The sequence below is a fragment of the Vipera berus genome (assembly GCF_964194415.1).
Source record: "Vipera berus genome assembly, chromosome: 5".
Taxonomy (NCBI): Eukaryota; Metazoa; Chordata; class Lepidosauria; order Squamata; family Viperidae; genus Vipera; species Vipera berus.
This window is the reverse complement of record NC_138207.1, coordinates 52,502,693-52,522,946: the sequence shown is the minus strand read 5'-3', so window position 1 is coordinate 52,522,946 and position 20,254 is coordinate 52,502,693. Positions and strand designations below refer to the sequence as shown.

At 35.8% G+C, this 20,254-nt stretch overlaps 1 protein-coding gene across 6 annotated transcripts in view; it reads right to left on the bottom strand.

Annotated features, from left to right (window-relative positions):
* The window catches only part of ADD3 (adducin 3), a 90,697-nt gene extending 72,263 nt beyond the window's left edge, over positions 1 to 18,434 (bottom strand). For 5 of the 6 annotated variants that reach the window (XM_081328300.1, XM_081328299.1, XM_081328302.1 and 2 more), the window contains exon 1: positions 15,843 to 16,363. The gene's annotated coding sequence lies outside the window, so the exon portion shown is untranslated. Of the gene's footprint in view, positions 1 to 15,842; positions 16,364 to 18,181 lie in introns of those variants that run through there. The other variant, XM_081328301.1, reaches the window with a different exon arrangement.
* Positions 18,435 to 20,254: the final 1,820 nt, after the last annotated feature.

Here is a 20,254-nt window from a genome sequence, read left to right as displayed (position 1 = left end):
TTCTAGCCAGACTCCCTGCCCAACTGTCACTGTTGACTGTCAAGTGCGGCTCCTACTTGCCACTCTTCTCTTCCCCCACATCATTTTCTTCTCTGGACCCACTCATCTATACTCCAAAGCAGAGCTGGAAGAAAATGCAAAAGCTCTCTTGGCCCTCGACTTTGGGCATCACATTTAAAATGACATTTTATCATACGGCCCATATAAATAAATTGTTGAAACAATCCTATATTGCCAAATGTGCCACTGTTTACTTCAGTTATGCACAATCCAGTTAATAAATACCTCTCTAAGTTTGCCACTGTTTCCAAAGAACCAAACGTTCAAGACAAGTTCCTTAAATAGGTACAATGATTTTGTGAGTCTAGAAAGGAAATTTCAGCTGAATGAAAGTTAGTAAGCATTCAATCTGTAAAGAAAGGTAAGAAAGGAAGATAAAAAAGGGGGAAAAAGAAAGATAATATATGGTAATAAAAGAAAGAAAGGTAATAGAGGAAAGGCAATAAAGGAAAGCTTACAAATTTTATTAATCTACAAAGTTTACAAACTCTAAATAATCCAAAATTTACAAACAAGAAAAATATGGAGTATAAACACACACATGTACATGTACAACAAAGAATTGAGCTTCAGTGATATCAAGCTTAATACCTGGCCCAGAATGTTTTCTTTTGCCACATAATGCTACCCTTCTGACATAGAAAACCTCAGCCTGGCACAAGCAAAAATTTTCTTCAGTAACTAACTTATCACGTAAGTGCAAAACAACTACAATCATTCTTTGTTATTCTCTCTATTCCCAACCTAATAAAGATTGGGGGGGGGGGCGCTTAGTTGTGTATAAAATGAGGATTCAGTCTTTAGTTAGAAAATAAATTAAAGCAACTATTAAAAAAATAATTAAAAACACTCTTGCTAATTTCTGAAACAATTTTAACTGGCTTCAGAATTTCAATATTATTATTCTTAAGAACAAAAAACTAAATAAACAATATTAAATTGTATACCACCACAGATAATATCCCAGTTACAAATAATGTACAAGAAAACTTCATATTTAAGAATTTTAATACAATTTCAAATTTTCACAGCTAAAATGCATATAATTTTGCTAGCATTAATTTGCATGGATAATGAAGCAGAAATATGAATAAATGTCCATTATTTTGCTTAAACCTATCAATTGCCAAAATTGACTGATTGTCACTGTTAATTATTCTTTGCTCATAAATATTCTGTCAAGACAATTTGGTGTTATACAAAGGTATGCCAACTTCACACTCCCATTAATAAAGTTTTTTATTATTATTTTCCAGAGCAAATGCAATATCCGCCCTAGAACTTGGCTTACTCAACATTCCCATGGCTGGTTTCAATTGAGTAACCATAGCAAAGGCTTGATATCTTAGTAAAATATCCAGACTTCCAAAAAAGCCTACAGTTTTAAGTAAAAACACAATGGGACTAAGAGCTAAAGTTCTTTTTAAAACACTAGCATTAAAACCACCCTATTTTGCAACTGCATATATTTCAAGGAAGCTTTACAAAATTTGCAATGGAGGGGAAAATATATACAGAATATCTGTTTACTTAACTTTTTTAATTGCTAGAAGGAAGTAGTGTATCATATTTCTCAACTTCCAGATTCCCTAGTTGTGATTATAATTCCCATCAGTATCAGATTAGAAACAAATGGTTTGCTGGATGCAGCTGTATATATTTACACATATATCTAGGGCACAAACTGGGGAAGCCAGCATCAGATCCTCAATCGATAGACACTTGATTAATCTACATTTCAAGTCCATTACTAATAGCTTTTACAAGCACCTCCTTCGTAAAATTCAAGAAAGTATCACAGGAGATAACTATATGATTTAAAACCAAACATTTTATTAACAATACAAAATAGTAGGACTATCTACTTGCTGGTGACCAATAAATCAAAGTTAATTTGAAATTAATCAATTTAGTCTGTCTGTCTGTCTCTCTCTCTCTCCACACACACACACACACATCTATATCTATATATACACACACACACATATATATACATACATATATACATATACATACACATACATACATACATATAATTTCAGATTAACTATATAAGTAAATATATAATTTCAGATTAACTTTGATTTATACCCATTTGGTTATTGCTCCAAGGGCTCCAGTCATGATTAGTATAGTAATAGATTTCTTTTTCCATTAGTGTTGAACAAGTCTTGATATTTCAGCATTTTTTTCCAACTGTTGTTCTTCAATCTTAGCATCACCTGGAATAGCAACGTCAACGAACTTTCTTCTTTTTATATCAGACATGCTATGAACAAGATGCCTGTCTGTTTGGAACTAAACCTCTGGCAAAGTTTCCAATAAATAATTCTGACAACTCAGTTATGATACTGTTTATAATCAGTTTGTGAAATTTTGCTATAGCCATTGATCAATGATCAATTGCTGATTCATTATTGGTATTATTTTCATTTAATTATATATCTGTCACTACACTGGCAAGCGAAAGCTGAACCAGACATAGTATCATAAAATTCCAATGAGTCCAACATCCTGCTCAGTGCAGAATTAGGGTTCTTGTAGCTGTTTATTAACTACTAGAACATACACAGAGAAAGAGATACAGTACTTGAGGAAATAGCTTCACTCTTAAATTGTTCTAATTGTTAGAAAGCCTTGCTTTACTCACTTCAGTTTGATGATGAACTAATGATGATTCTTTTAGTACAGGTAGTCCATTGCTAAGCAAGACTGTTGTTAAGTGAGTTTTGCTCCATTTTACAACCTTTCATACCACAGTTGCTAAGTGAGCTGCTGCAGTTAAGTTAGTAACACAGCTGTTAAGTAAATCTGGCTTCTCCATTGACTATGCTTGTCAAAAGTGATCACATGATCTGAAACACTGCAACTGTCCTCCATCAAGATGCTACAACAGTTGTATGAAAAATGGTCATAAGTCCCTTTTGTCAGTGCTGTTACACCAAATAATCACTAAACAAATTGTAACTCAGTTATAAGTCAAAGACTACCTGTATTTGATTTTATGTATAAGACAGATATTGATGATCATAGATTTTTCTATAGGTTTTTCTCTTAGATAGGAGGAACTTTCTCCAGAATTTGAATAGTACAAGGTATCTCAATAAACAACTCTTTAATTGAAAGTCCTTCAAACCTCTAGGTCACAAATTACTGATGTACAAGATAGGATATTATAGAACAATAGCTCCACTTCACTAAAATCTAATTGTCCTTGAAAAGGTAAAAGGTCTCTTAGGAACTGGAATGAAGTTGTTCTTTCATTTATTTGTATAGAGAAGCAGACTTCTTGCTCTCTTTTTTATATATGAGGAAGTTTTTTAAAAAGTCTGCTATGTAGTCTTGAGAAAGGAGTGGGGATGGATGGACAGAAATTACACAGACTAAAATAACCAAAGTCAAGCAACACTGTAATCATGCCATGATTTTGCCCTCCTTTGTCTCTCCCTCTAATCTTTTTTTTAAACTTTCTCTTACTGTATTTTGATTAAACTTGCTTATATAGATTTATAAGAAGAGAGAATCCTTTCAATTCTTTTGTATTAGGCAAAATCAGATGCTAAATTTTAAATAACACTGAAAGCATAAAACATCAGTATATTTATCACGTCACCCTATTTATTTTCCTACAGTTGCTATACAATTTCCATGTTTTCATTTATGCATTTCACATTTTGCCAGATTAATTTTAAATTATACCTATGTTACTATCAATGTTAATATGCTGGTAATGACCTATAAAGCTCTAAATGGCTTGGGTCCAGATTATCTAAGGGAACACCTGCTGCCGGCATCAACTTCCCATCGTCCTGTGCGCTCCCACAGGGAGGGCCTTCTCAGGGTGCCGGCGGTTAAGGAGTGCCGGCGGGTGATCCCCAGGGGGAGGGCATTCTCTGTGGGCGCGCCTGCCCTTTGGAATGATTTACCGGTGGAACTTCGGACCGCCCCCGATCTGCGTTCATTTCGCCGGGATCTGAAAACCTGGTTTTTTGATCTATCAGGCATGGACTGAAGGGGTTTTAGCTTTTAATATTGTTTTAATTGTTGGGCTTATGTAATTTAATCTATTTTAATTTATACTATTTTTATATTATATTTTACGCTGCCCTGTAAACTGCCCTGAGTCCTTCGGGAATAGGGCGGTATAAAAATTTAATTAAATAAAATAAATTAAATAAATATAAAATTTTAACTACATCAAATTCTAAACATTTAACATGAGTTGCAGAAGTATAACCCATACATGCATGAAGCAACTTATACAATGGCCATAAAATAACGTACAAAACCTACTGGTTTCAATGGAGGAAACAGTGGTTCTCAAGCTTCACCATTGGCTCCCTTTAGATACCTTTTGTGGCAATCGACCATGGCCATGGACCCCCAAGACGTAACTTGATTTAAATCATAACATTTTTTCAAGCCTTCACAGACCCCGAGACATCGCCCCCCCAGGGGTCCGTGGACTACAGGTTGAGAACCACTGCTCTATGCTATTGGCCTTTGAAATGTAGCAATTACCAAACAATTCTCCCCTCACTCTCAATAAAAATACTATTTGTTATCAGAAAACCACTTTAGTAATATCACAATTTATATCAGGTGATCTGGACTGGATTAATCCTAATTTAGTTACAAACAAATTACAGGCTGAAAGTAAACCTGATGCTTAAAATGTATTCCTGGCTGCAAGTAAATATAGGCAAGGAGGGGCACATGTGTTGTTCATCATAGTACTTGCTTATTATGCCAAGAACTTATGAGCAATTGCTTTCATACTTGTCTATTGAATACAAAACCAAATTTTATTAATTCAAAGATTCTTCAAGCAGCCACAGCTTGTTTACGAATATGTAAGACTGACGGGAGGTGGGTAATCAAAAAATAATGCTTCTAATAAATTCCATTTTTTCACTTCCAATGTATTTTGAAAAAAAAACAGATTTTATCATCAATTATAAAAGCTAATTTGCTAACATACAGAGAATAATACAATTTCTACCTGGTGGCTTTTACATTTTGCCAATTTTTTATTTATTAATATTGTGATGAATTGTTTCTGATCTGAAATACATTGTTCTCAGTAAAAACAAAAACTAAAAAGGGGAAAAAAGCTGAATTATGCTACCATATTTGTATCAGTACTTTATCAAAGAAATATCAACAATCTAAGATATGCAGATGATACCACTCTAATGGCAGAAAGTGAAAAGGAACTAAAGAGCATCTTGTTGTGAGTGAAGAAGGAGAGTGCAAAAGTTGGGTTGAAACTAAACATTAAGAAAACCAAGATCATGGCATCCGGCCCTCTCAATTCCTGGCAAATAGATGAGGAAGAAATGGAGGTAGTGACAGATTTTATTTTGCTAGGCTCCAAGATCACTGCAGACGGTGACTGCAGCCAAGAAATTAAGAGACACTTGCTCCTGGGGAGGAAAGCCATGGCAAATCTAGACAGCACACTAAAAAGCAGACATCACCCTGCCAACAAAAGTGCGTATAATCAAGGCTATGGTCTTCCCAGTTGCAATGTATGGCTGTTAATGTTGGACCATAAGAAAGGCTGAGTGCCAAAGAATTGAAGGCTTTGAACTATGGTGCTGGAGAAGACTCCTGCGAGTCCCTTGGACTGCAAGGCGATCAAACCGGTCAGTCCTAGAGGAGATCAACCCTGACTGCTCTTTAGAAGGCCAAATCTGATTTGAGATTCTGAAGTTGAAACTCAAATACTTTGGCCATCTAATGAGAAGGAAGGACTCACTGGAGAAGAGCCTAATGCTGGGAAACGTTGAGGGCAAGAGAAGAATGGGACGACAGAGAATGAGTTGGCTGGATGGAGTCACTGGAGCAGTAGGCGTGAGCCTAAATGGACTCCAGAAGATGGTAGAGGACAGGAAGGCCTGGAGGAATGTTGTCCAGAGGGTCGCGATGGGTCAGACACGACTTCGCAGCTAAGAACAAAATTGTACAAAGCATTGATTCAATGCATTGTGATACTCTATGCTTTTGATTCATTTCAACAAATGAATCAAAAGCTACAAATATTGCCCCTTATCAATACTGTATGTTTTTGCATAAAAAACCCTTCACATCTATATTTTATATCATCTGGGCTTTGTGTTCAAAACTGCAGTTGTAATTATATTTAACTAAGTAAGTAATCTATGCTTAAAAGTTGATTTCTTTAAACAAACTAGTGAAACCAGTTTTTACACAAGTTGTATACAGATAATGATGGTTGGCTAAATAAATCAGGAGATGTATAAAGTGCTAATATCTAATATTTAAAGTTTATCAAACTTTATCAAACCAATATTTTAATGTTAACTAGTTCAGTGTAGTAGTAAAGTGAAGTATTCACTCAGTAATTTAGCTATTTTAATATTTTAGTCACAAAGTAATTTTATAATTTAGGGATTCAGTTTAAAGGCCACATATATTTTTCAATATTCTTTGTATTTAGACTGTAATTTTTATTTGCTTCATTTTGAGTCTCTCAATTTAGTTAGAAATTTCTATGTATCTTTAGCTAAGTTCTGTTAAGTTGTATCTAAGAAATACATATAATTCTAACCAATGGCCACAATAAAGGTGTTTATTCATTCACATACATATTTTCTGTTACCTACAGCCTTTTCACTTCATTATTCCATCAAGCATTATTCCATCTCTATCATATTGTAACTTCATGTAGGTCTGTGCCAGTTGGTAACATAAGTCTTTTCATTTTGTTCCAAAAAACTTCAAAGATCCTTTTAACTGTTTACACATTTGTTTCATAAAATCATTTATCTCCTAAAACTTTTTCCATACAGGATCCATCCTTTCTCTTTCTGTAATAATTTTACTTTCACTTTAATTTTTTCACCTGTTTCTTTTTCTTGTTTCTATGTTCCAGAATTTACCTTTGACACTTCCAAATAATTGTCTGTTCCATATTCAGAACTTCATTTTTCAAAATGCCCTGTATCTTTCAAAAATTAATTCAACTTTCTCTCATGTGGAGAAAGAGAGAGAATGAGAATTGTCTGTATTTTGGAATCTGCAAGATCACACACTGAAATATGAAGAGCTTCAAACAACCTCGCCTGTTTTTTTTTACTCTGATTTGCACTACACTTGAATGAAGTATATAAAAACAATGAGATGCAATTTCTCTAAAGAGGCAGCAGGGATAGGTTCAGTACGGTAACTACTGTAATAAAAAGATGACCAAGTTAAAGAAGGATATTAGTTCCAAGTAAATTCCTAGTGACCACATTGTTCCTGACTGTGCTATACAAGTGATTTGTTGCTGCTTGCTTCCAGGATATTTACAATTCTCAGTCTAACCCACTGTTCTGCAATTGTTAGGTGATCCCCTATACCAGGGGTAGGCAACCTTGGCTCTTTTATGACTTGTGGACTTCAACTCCCAGAATTCCTGAGTCAGCCTGGCTCAGAAATTCTGGGAGTTGAAGTCCACGAGTCATTAAAGAGCCAAGGTTGCCTACCCCTGCCCTATACCATTACCAACCAAATCTGACAGTGGTTATTTTCCAAGATCACCAATCAATAAGGTGCTGCCACCTGTTGAGGCTATGTAAAAAATACACAGTATTTTAAACACAAGGAAGTTAATGTTAAAAATAAACATTATGACATGTAAAAGTATTGCGGTTAGCAATCTTTTCCCTGAAAATTCAAAATGTAAGTCAATTATTAACAGTTATGACAATTATATGCCATTAGCAAGCCAATTTAAACTGAAGAATAAAACATTCAAAGATTATGAAATGTGTTTTACAACATACCAATAAGTTATAGGTTAACTGATGATAATAAAATTTGGAAGTAATTCATGAAAAGTTTTGCACCTTGAATTTGATAATTTATTTCATAACTGTTAATCTTTCTCTTTTTGACTAAAATGCCTTTATAAAATTTCTTTCTCTTTCACCTGCTCATGTCCCAGCGTGACATACTTTTGAAATATCTGACTTCCTCTGCCTTTTCTTCTTCTTTTTTCTCAGCTGTCACTATCAATATCCAAGCAAGGCATATCCTACTGCCTCATATCCCCATTGTTCCCAGTATCATCCCTCCATTCCCTCTTGCATTGGTGGTGGCCAGTTTGTTGAATGCATTTTCCAAACTCAGCAGACTGCATAAGGGTTCAAGTCATTCAAGACAATAATGGACAGTAGTAGTGTCCATTAGTAGTAGTTCCATAAATAAATAAATCTTTTTTGTTATTGCCCTCAAGCAGAAACATGCAAAATTTCTTATATTATGAGAACATGCACAAAATTACACAGGAAGAAAGTATTTTTTCTTCCTGAAAGTTTTATTTTTTTGCAACTGAATTTTCTATTCCCTACAAGGCAAAGGACTATCCCCCAAACCTAATTAAGATTGGAACAATTAACTTATCCATGTCATTGCAGTCAAATTGCCTAAATGATTATTTCCAATTGTGTGATTCTAACATGGCAATTGCAAGTACCAACTTTTAATAATACAAGAAACCCCAGTATTTTATTTGTTCAAGAAATGCACAAACATGATAAATATTATAAGTTCATTTTTATTTGCTAATGGGAATTTTTGTGAAATAATTTCCATCTAATGTGATAAACTGCAATGAGAAAATATATTTATCATTCATACAACCAATGCTTTTTTTGTAAAAGAAAAAGGTGCCGGAACTCACACGTCATACAACCCACCTTGCCTACCCTACAAGGTTCCATCCAAAAAAGGTGCCGGAACTCCGTTCTGAGCATTCTATGAGAAAAAAAGCCCTGCATACAACTATTCACACAACCAATAAAGAATTGTTCTATGAGAGATTCCTTTGTTAAATAGTTGATTTTGGAAAAAAAACCAATTACAATTACACTATTAATTTTGCAAAAATTAAACATTAATGAGCATCAATTTTACAAGTTTAAAAATTCTTTTTTAATATTGGTTAGCGTGATCATTAAATTAATATACTGTTATCATGGGCTTGTTACCTCTCTGTTCTTAATGTTAAGAACAAAATTAAAGTTTTCTCTCTTTTCCCTTTCTCTTGGACAGGTAGTGAGTTTTATGAGGTGGCTAAAGAGAATAGAGTTTGACTTACATTAAACACCCCCTTTTTCCCATTTCTGATTTTAGCTTATGATATGATGGAAGTTACAAATATCCCAGAAAAAGAAGACTACCTATTTCTTAAGCCTATATTTTTCTTCATCAACTGAAACATCAAAACACTCAAACTCAGTTTGATTTTTTTATATTAAAATCTGTTCTAATTTATCAAGCTAATCCAACATTTTATCATTCATAGGCATGTATTTTTCTATGAATATGTAGGTCTTAGAAGTTTATATATACTAACAAGTGTCATGATTTTAAATATTCCCTCAAAATCAAGGTTAAGCATAAAATTGTCAGCCAGCTAACAAGGAACTCACACTTACCCTAGAATTTATGTGGAAATTTGACTAGACCTCTGGCTTCATTTTAGTTTGTATCTACCACCAACTTCAACAATTCTTTTCATTTTCGATTAGACACATTCCTTCAATAAGGAAATTACATTTGGATTTATTTTTATTGTATACTTATATACTTACAATATCGTCCTTCATGTGTATTATTATATCTGACACCTATACCATGAATGAACAGAATGATTGCAAAAGCATAAACATGAAAAGGATACATTATTTTCATATGCAACTTTAATATATTAGGAGAGTACATTTGATTTTGTACTTCAAACATATCCTTACAATTACCACTATTTTATTACAGGCAGGTGATATTGTTAACCAATATTTTGTACAACAGGTTCTTGTGAAACCTGCAGCCAAAATATATCCGAAGATCGTCTAGTAAATTTATTTTCTCTAATAAAATCTCAGGTCAAGTAGTATATACTTTTATTCAGTACTAATATACTTCTTTATATTAGTCACAGGAAGCAGCATATAATTTATATTAGAAAGATGGAAAATGATATTTGTTTTTGAATGTTTAATGTTAGAATTCTATGTGATAACAAAGCTTCACTTTAATTTGCTATTTTGTCTTAAAAAAAGGCAATGCAAACAAGTTCTGTATCACTGTCAAAAAAAGCTTCAAGTCCCCAAATGGTGAACAATGTGGGCTTAAAGAGCTATTTACCATTTTAATTTATAGAAGTCAATCATTATTTATTCTAATACTGGGGTAAGCATGCTAATAACCTAAAAAACTGATATAATGTTTATTCAAGGCAGCTTACAACAGTTAAAAATTTTTTATATTTTTTTCTTCACACAAGAACAAGTGATATTTAAAATCTCAAGTAGTAGGGTACTACTGTGCCCTTATAGCTGACATAATTTCAATATCATAGTCTTTATCTGCAAGTATCTTTCGCAGCTTTTTAGCATATTACATTGCTGAAAATATGAATGACTGCTATAATCTTTTATGACCATAACTTTCCCTAAATATCTAGAATGGATTAATAAGTCACCCTATTGTTTATTTCTTTTTGGTTTAGTAGGAAGTGGAAACTCAGACAATGTGGTTCATTAACCATGATTTATAGCTTGGCATTTTTTGAAATAAACCATTATTTCTTACTCAACAACCTTAAACTATGTTAAGTACAATGTCTAAGTTCAGCCCTGTTTTCTTGCTCTGGCACCTAGAGAACCATATGAATAGACGATAGATCTCCCATTCATTTGTTCTGTCTGCAAACACACATAAGTAGGAGAAAGTCAGAATTTTATTTTACTTTTACTTTCCTTCACAAATAGGCAATTGTTCTCACAGAATTATACTTTCTGTCTCCAATCAAACAGATATGGAGAGTTCATCATTCATCATTTCAATCTATTTTATGTCTTAAATGGCATAAATAACTTTTAAAGCAAATTCACAATGTAAAAAAGTGTGTCAAATCTTAAACATACACATTATACAAAAATAGTACTTTTCATGTATCCTTCTCTGTAATAATAAAGTAAATTATTTAAGATAGTTATGAGTGAATTATTAGTGGAAGAAATTAGCAGTAAAAGTTTTTCCCTTACTCCTTATCTTGAGATCATTCATCACTATGCTATACCTAATTTAAGGACTCTTGATAAAGACTGGCTATCCACAACAAAACCAACTGCATACTGTTTAGTGAGATTGAGACATTGTGGCTGCCCAGTTTCCAAGTCTGAGAAGCAGATACACAACCTGTACTGCATATGGCAACAACTGCATCAAAGTAAGTGTACAGCTTACCAGTGCTGTCAACACTTCTTTAACTGATGAACATATTTTCCAGGGACCGTGTAGCTACTGGGAGAGCACAGGAAAAATGCAGTTTCTCTAACAGCCACTGATTAGCAATTCACTCACCCATGCACAAGCCAAGGCACTTTTCTCCCTTCAGATTAAAAAAGTGTACAACCTTCTCATGATCTGCTGAGTTTGAAGTGCTGCTCATCATTTTCCATTTTTCATGGATAAATATAGCCTGCATGAAGTAATCTATACCCTGATAAACTTCATGTTATATCACTATAAAGTAATTCTTTTGTCCCATTTGTCTTTATGAATGAACTCTGGAAAAAAACATGCACTCTATCAGAGAAACCACTGCTTTTTTTGCTGGTTATACAGTATTAACTTGTTGATTGGTGTGATGGGATATGTTTAGGAAAAGATGGGAGAGTATGGAATATGGTTTGGCCTGGGAGCAAATATTAAAATAAGAATACTGGTAGGGGAAGATATACATTATGAGAAGTTGTATGCCAATATATTACTTCTCCATTACACATTTTTATAAAAAATGTAAGAAGTCATGTGCGGCATGAAGCATAGCAGAATCTAAAGAAACTATCCACTTGCAAACAATAATAGGTTAAGCTTGCACAGTATTATTTGTGAAGATTTCTAAAAAGATCAAGACCTTGACATTTGAATTCTGTATCATGCTAACACATAATACAACTTTAAATCTAAAGATGTTTCAAGTTTTACATTTTACATTTGAATATTTAGAATTTTATAAAGATTAACAACCCCTAAAGCTGAAATATATTTCAGGCATTACATTACAGGTAAGATTCTCAACATCATGAAAAATACATAGTCCATGAAATATAGCTTTAGCTATCTTCGTAAGTTCAAAGATACAGTATACATTACACATCCTGCCTCTTGTGCCTGCTCAGCTGATTAACTATTTTTTCTTATGCTAGTGAAGTAATAAATACTAGTGAGAAACCTGTCAGAAACAGAACAATCACAGAACGATTCATTCCCTCCCAGTTTCCATCAAACAATAGTAGACACCTGCAGAGAAAAGATGAATGTCATATTTTGGCCATCAGCCAATGTCATGGGGTTTGAACATCTGCAGGATTGCATCTGCAACCTAAATAAAAGAATCTGGATTCAGTACAAAAACTGGCAGCTTGAAACTATGACAATCACTGATTCTTTTTAAAAGCAGTTTAAAACAGCAGTTTAAGCTATAAAAATACTTATTTGAAGATGTGCTATTGCTGGCAAGATTCCATGTCATGATGGAAAACCCAAATGCATGATAGATATGAATGTTTTCCTTAGAAACAAGTTCTTCATTCTATGATAAATGTATTGTAATCCAATGGACATACAGTATTACTTTTGGAACACTATGCCATTCATTCCAAGGGTTCCCAAAATTATCCTAATGTGATAGAGATATATTAATATTTCCAACCACTAAAACATAGGGAAGACACTGTTATGAAGGAATCCAAAAATGTTTTCTCAACAATTCTCTATAATCCCCATTTCTAATCTATTTCTAGAGAAATATGACAGTAGTTTGTTCTTAAGGAAGCAAATCAATTTTTACAAAAAACAATAGCAATATAATTCCATGATTTTAGATATCAGATTAAGGTTTTTATCTATTACTTTTCTGAAAATGTACTGACTTATCTGTTTTTTTAAAAAACATTTATGGTTAACAATCATCCATCCTGATTTTAAAAATAGTCAATCAACAAGTTAACAAAAACTATTTATTTCTCTTGTACACCAAGTAGGGCAAGCAATGGAATTAAATGTAAGCTAAACATCTCATATTTAAACCCAACATATTTTATTTCTCTTCAGATAAATGTTTTCAGCTAGGCAGTGTTTTTTCTAATTACCGGTAGAAGCATAATTTATCAAAATGTAGATCATAAAGAAAATAAAGAAATGTGATTTATAGACTTTAGCTTCTGAAAAAGTTGGGGTTTTTTTAGCAGTCAAGCTGTAAAACTATGTGTTTCAAACTTAATTCATTTCTGTACAATAGAGAAAACAATGTTCACACAACACTTCTTCTGGACAAAACTTTACTTTCCATAGCATCTCTCTCTCTCTCCCTCTCTCTCCCTCACACACACACCTTTCAACCTACAGACATATTTGACCTAGTCCTAGGACAATTATAATTTCTGAATTACTGTTTAGGTATATCCCGCTTGTTAAAAGACAATAGCAATAATGTATATCATGGTCCAAAAGACAGTATTTGTAAACAGCAAATTCTTTATCAGAATAAATCACAGTTAAGATGTACACTGTAAGTACAGCACATCACTATATTGCAGGCCTTAATAACATACGATCTTAGAGGCCCTAAAACAACCATTAGCCAAGTACAGGATGAACATTCCATTTTATATTTTCATGTTAAGTGGTAAAGCTACATTACTTGACAATATTTTTATAACATTGAAATATGATATGGACACTGATACTTTCTTACTATTATCAATTTAATAATGATTAAGCTTTTTGTTTTTGCCTGATTGCAAAAATTATCTGGTGATAGCTTTGCAAAATAAAATGCTCTTTTATCCTGTAAATTAAGCCCCTATATTTATTTTCAACTCTGTATGCAAAATTACACTGTATTCCAGAACTTTCTTGAGAACAGGCAACAGAATTTCATTTTTAACGTGTACCAGTGTGCTCACAGTAAAAAATGACAACAATAGTTATCTTATCAATCTTATTTCCCCAATACTGAGAAATACCTTTTTAGGAGACAAGAAGGAAATAAATGAAAACCAGACACTCTTTCTTGCAAAAAATAAACATTTCTTTAAATACAGTCCTTACAAGCTTCGGCATATATAAAAAGCTGAATATTTCTGAAAAGTCACAAAAGACAGCCTCTTAGAAAATTTCACCCAATGTAACATGCTAGCAAATGGACAGTACATGTTAAAAGGGAAATGTATATTATTCAAACACTGAGATCTAGAAAAAGTAAATTGAGAATTTATGAAGCATTTTCACACTACTGTGTTCCAATGCAGAACATTTAACCTATATTACCTACAAAAAATGTAGATGTGCAATTCCATTTGTAATTAGAAGAACTGTAAAATCTAACAAGTTGCACTGATAGATCTGTTGCATAGAATGCTATGTTTATGTGAAAGCTCCATTAGATATAACAGGGCCTACGTTCAAGGAAAGAGGGTGGGACAAGGCTACAAATGATTGGTACAAAAATGTGCTAGCTTCCATTTGGCAATTAGTGGATTTCTCTCTCCTTTGCTAAAAAGGACTTCAGCACCTCAGGCATATATGTGCAGAGCTTTGTTGGCCAATTATATATTCCATAGAAATGAAACATGAATATTACCTAGCATCCTATCTTCCATTATTTAACAGTATAATCCAGAAACAAAAGTGCAGGATAGATCCTACAAAACTAAAAGCATGAATGGTGCATTCTGTACAAATAAGAAGTAAAGCATCAACTGCCACTGTATTCCAGAGTTTCCTGCAGCAGGGCAAAAGAATATCAACACAAAAATCCACCTCACAAAGTAAACATAGAAGACACTGAGCTTTTGGTGCATATGGACCACAGTGAATAATATTCCAATGCCATTTATAAGACACAACACTAATTTGTATTGGCTACATTGGGAGCCACACTAAATGAAACATTGCAGTCCAGTTACAAAAAAAAACACCTTTATGAAGGTGACTCCAAGTGTTATTAGCACATAAACCCTAAATTAGTTTTCAAGGCAGCAGTAGCAATATCCCCAAATCTAAATAGCAACCCCAGTCTTAAACGCCTACACGTTCTTTCATATAATTACTGAAGAGAAAGGACCTAAAATTGAACTCTCCGAAGGTCTGCAAAACAGTATTAAGAATAGCCATTAATCAGAAGCATCTCTACTTAGTTACACCATCTTAAAAACTGTGACAAACTTCGTAGCGAAAAAAAACCTAAGTAAAGGTGACTTCAGAGTGAGTTAAGCAAATGGCTCTTCCTCTGCCGACGATTTATGAACTGCCCCCCCCCCTCTCCCATCCTTTTAAAAAAAAAACCGACCTTATTCAGGAAGGAATACTCAATTAACCAATCCGGCGTATATTCGGCTCTTTTTATTTGCAAATAAGCCTCCCAGCAGCTCCCACTCTTTGCCATGGAAACTCCTACATTCGGTTTTAGTATATCCACATTCCTGACTCTCTCTGCCTTGCGTTATTCGCTGGCCTCATCTTTTTTTTTCTTTTTTTTTTTTGTCAAAGCCATTTCGATGGCTTCCGAGAACCTGTCCCACCCTTAAGACACCCTTCCCTCCAAAAACCAAACAAAACGCAGTGCAAAAATAAACAGCCAACGAGAGCAGAACAGGACTGCCACGTTCAATCCCTCCCTTCGGGTTCCTGGCGAGAACCACGGCGGCAGAACCCAAACCAAGCCAGTCCCACCGCCTGCCCTGCTCCGAAGGCCTCACCTATCTCTCCTTCGCTCGGCTGAAAGGGGCGCAGAGGCTGCTTCGTGTTTCCCTCTTGCTGCCTCTTGCCGCTCTGGCTGGTTCGCCGAGGAGCAGCACCTCCTACGGAGGAGGGCCGGACCCGGCCAAAGCCACGAGGGGGCGGAGTGGGGCCGTTCAGCGGCTGGCAGGAAGGGGCTCGCAGGCCGGACTGAGTGGCAGCGCCCCTTCCGCCCACACCGGTTCCCGACCGGGGATCCTCGTTGCAGACTCGGCCCTGTTTCTCCAAGGAGTGGGGCGGGGCGGACTGGGGAAGGTGCAGCCAGCCAAGGAGACGAAAGGTTTGGGGCTTCAGGACATTCTCCCGCTCCGCAGCCGGAGGAGGGAAGCGGCCCAGAGCCGAGGGTTCTTATCTCCCCGCAGCCGCGGACGACGCCTGAAGGCGGAGACTCTGCGACCAGCGAACCGGAGGGTGGTCCTCTTGGGGCGCGCCGGCCAGCAAAACGCCTGGCTTTTCCCCGCCGCGTCCCTCATTCGCTCATTTCGCCAGTATGTGGAGCCCAGTTCCACGCCCTCTTTCGCCAGATACTCTCTGGTCTTCAGTTACATCGACCAGGGGCGGGGAAATATGTTCGCACATCATTAACGCGGGATGGCTGTCGCAGGTCGGGCATCTCTGCGCCGAACGTTAACCCTCCAGAGGTAGAACGCGCGTTTAAAAAAAACCAAAACAACGGCCGTATACTTTCGATCGTTCAACCACACGTAGCCCTCGCGGTCCATGTTCTCGCTCCGCTGCTCTGATTTCGACTATAACAAAATGGCTAGAGTAATGGCGGGTTCACACATGCAGTTTGGGTCTTCTTTTTTTATTATTTTTTTGCGTTGCACTGCCTAGCTTGCGCTCCGAAATTTGCCAGCGTGCATTTACATCTTGCCCAAGTCCAGCAGGCGAGCACCGTGCCTGCAAACAATCCCATTCCAAAGCAAAGGAATCCATAAAATGGATTTTTCCGTTTAGTCCCGGTAAGTATCTTAAGAACTCTTATTCACCACGCAGCTCTCCGCATCTGCTCGATTCTTTTTTTTCCCCCCGCAGTCATGTCTCAGTGCTGTTTAGTTCAATAACTACCAATGTTGTTGCTTTCCTTTGATAGTCAACTATCCAAATGTGTATTAAAACCTCTCTTTTCTATCAAGTACTATGCATAATCTTAGTCTTCTCAGTATCCTTTAAGTAATTTCAACAAATAGGTTTCAAAAGGGCAACTTCAGTATGTGGCTTGAAAAATCAGTTTGAGTTCATATTAACTTTTCACTGCTTAAATATAGCAGTCCCTGCTTTCAAAAATCAAGCTTCCTTCAGATTAGCCAGTCCTCATATCTGCAATCACCTGCTTCATCTATTCAAGCCACGCCAAAGGTGTGTTTATTCAAAAGTAAGGGTTACTCCCATGAATTCAGTGCAAAGGACTGTAGCCTTAAAAAAACTACACCTGTGCTGTAGAACCTAATTATGTTATTCAGCAGAAATTTCCACTTATTTCAATGCAACTTTGATGACCATTATATACAGTATCTAATAGTAAGTTATGCTTACCTGAATGGGAATTACTTCCAAGTAAATATGTATAGTTTTGTGACATGATAATTGTAAATTTGTATTTAAAGTTCCACATTTCTCAGTATATCGTAAGAGCTTTTTTCTCTATATTTTGAGAAACACAGCTTCTATTTCCCAAGTTTTTCAGCATGTACACACTTAAGATGATTTCTATTTCTTTCAAACTGCCACTCTCCTGATCAGACACACCCACATCATCTTCAAGTACAGTGTATTTACACATATATTTTCCTTCTCCAATATGTAAATGTTTTTTTTATAATTCTATTTTTTCCCCAATGACTAAAGTGATTTTTAGAAAAATATCTCCACAATTGCAGTGTCATTCCCTCAACTCTGTCACATTTATTGTCTTTATAGGCTTTTACATTCAGAACTAGTGTTACTGTTTTAGAATGTGGGGATTTTGCCAACTACATTATGGCAGTAAGTCGTCTGTTATTTGCAGTGATTGAATCTCCCTGGAAAGGAAGAGGTTGCATATTTTTCCATCATTAAAAGGGAATACACAGTTATAATTACTTCCTTCTTGCATGAAAGTTTGTGTTAATTAACTGTAAAAAAGCACTCTTGAGGGCAGAGAAAGGGGAGGTGTCTCTTACCATCAGACTATCAGATAATTATCCAAGTCTGCAACCTTTACATAAAAGCATGCAGCAGATAATGAATGATTCCTGTTGAAGTAATCCTGCTTTTTTTCCCATTCTCATTTTAGAAACTGATAGAAATTCCTTACCAGCTTTCCCAGATTTCCTGTTCGGTGCCTTTTCCTTTTTGTAGGAGTGTTAAATCTCACAATGCTGCAGAGAGTGGAGAGAGAGAGAGAGAGAGAGGGAGGGAGAGAGAGACTGCAGCAGTTCTAAAGCCAAAGGACAGGAAAGTACGTTGCTTCCTAGAGAGGCTCTATATTGCCCCTATGTGCTGGAAGAAGTAAAAGGCATTTTTGCTAAAACTGATTGAGTCATTCCCGCTCAGTTTCCTTCCACCTAGAGTCCAGGAAGGCTTATGAGAAGTACTGTATGGGCAGAATGGTATAATATTAAAATTTAAAAAGAGAAAAGTGAACTAGATCAAGGATATTGTATTTGATGTATGACTACTCAGACTTGAAGTTTCACTTCATTCAGGGAAAGTTAATTTTCTAATAGTGTAGAACACTATCAGAACTGTACCTCAAAAACTCTTCAAGTCTGCATGAGATATTGTTACTCCTAATTAAATGTACATTAAACAAACATGGCAGTACAGGCATAGGGAATGCTGTAATATCAAATGCATATTTATTTCACTGTTACTATTTTACAAGTTACTCAAGATAGCAAACATATACAATATGTATATGTAATTTTCACACATTTTTATATAGCAAGAGTACAAATACATACTTGTATGTCGTGAATAGGACATGGCGCAAGACTAATGGGATCTAGATCAGTTACTGTATGTAGAAAGGAGGGGAATAATAAAGAAGCAAAAGTTATTTCATCCCACTCATTGCAAGATTGCCATTACTTATTAATAATCAACTGCATATATCACTGAACTCCTAACCTTGTAGAAACAGGGACTCATCAACAAGTTTCTCCTGGGATATGGTCAGATGAATCAGTTTTACTTAGTTGAGGACCTTCAGGTACCTTGGAGTCAAACTATGTGGGGCCCTAAAGCAGGGGTGTCAAACTGCCGGTCCGCGGGCCGGAGCGTCACAGAGAAACCGCGTCCATCCCATTTTCGGCAATGGGAAAAAGTTCTGATACATCGCACGATGTCACGTGACGTCGCGAGTTTTACATGCCTGCCCTAAAGGTTACAAGCAGGATTTTAAATTGAATCCCAAACCTAACAGGAAGCCAATGCATAAGCCAGAGCATAGGTGCCATATTCCCATGTTGACAAACTTCAGATAATGTCCAGATTTCTGTGTTCTTGATTACATCTGAAACTTCAAAGAAGAATTTCCCAAACTGTAAAATGTACTTCTCTTGGAGAGAAACAGACAGAGTCCAGAGGATGTGTAAAGAGCCTTTTAATTGTGCATTGTTACAATAAATCTATCTTCCCAAAATATAGTTCTAAGTGATATGTTTGCTTTGATGTTTGGATTTTTAGGAGAGTTATGTACATTAGGATTACCTAAAGGGAGTTATGATAGCAAAAACTTTAGTAATCCCTATTCTAAGTGGTCCAAGTAAATATGATTGGGTTACTGTTGAAAGAACATCTCATTCTATTAGGGTAGTAACTGGTGACCAACTAGAGTTTGACGACCCTCCATCTGTCCAGAAATGGCTATGAGTCCAGGATGCTGCCCCATCAAAGATGAAACCAGAGCACTTAAAACAACCCCAGTGAACAAACAGAAACTGTCTTGCAGGGATTCAACCCATTTGTTTCATATCCAGATCCTGACAGCCTCCAGACACTGACATTAGATACTGACAGCATTTCCCATATGATTGAAGCTGGCACTGTGCAACTGGGTATCATCAGCAACCAACAGATGATCTCTCCCAGCAGTTTCATGTATAGGTTAAAGAGCAGCAGAAGTGTACCAAACTCTGGCATAGCTTAATAGAATGACTGCCTGACTGATCTCTCCATCTGTGCCTTCGCTGCTTGAAATTACCCACAAAACAGTGTCCTTAATTGGCAACGCCTGTTCAAAAGGATACCAGTCAGATCATTTCAAAGGCCATTGAAAGATCTAAAAGATGAGGGACATACTATCTCTATCCAAGTTCGTTCACAAGAACCACCAATGCTATCCATTCCCTGTAAGAGTGTAGAAAAAATAATTTTCTATTCAGTA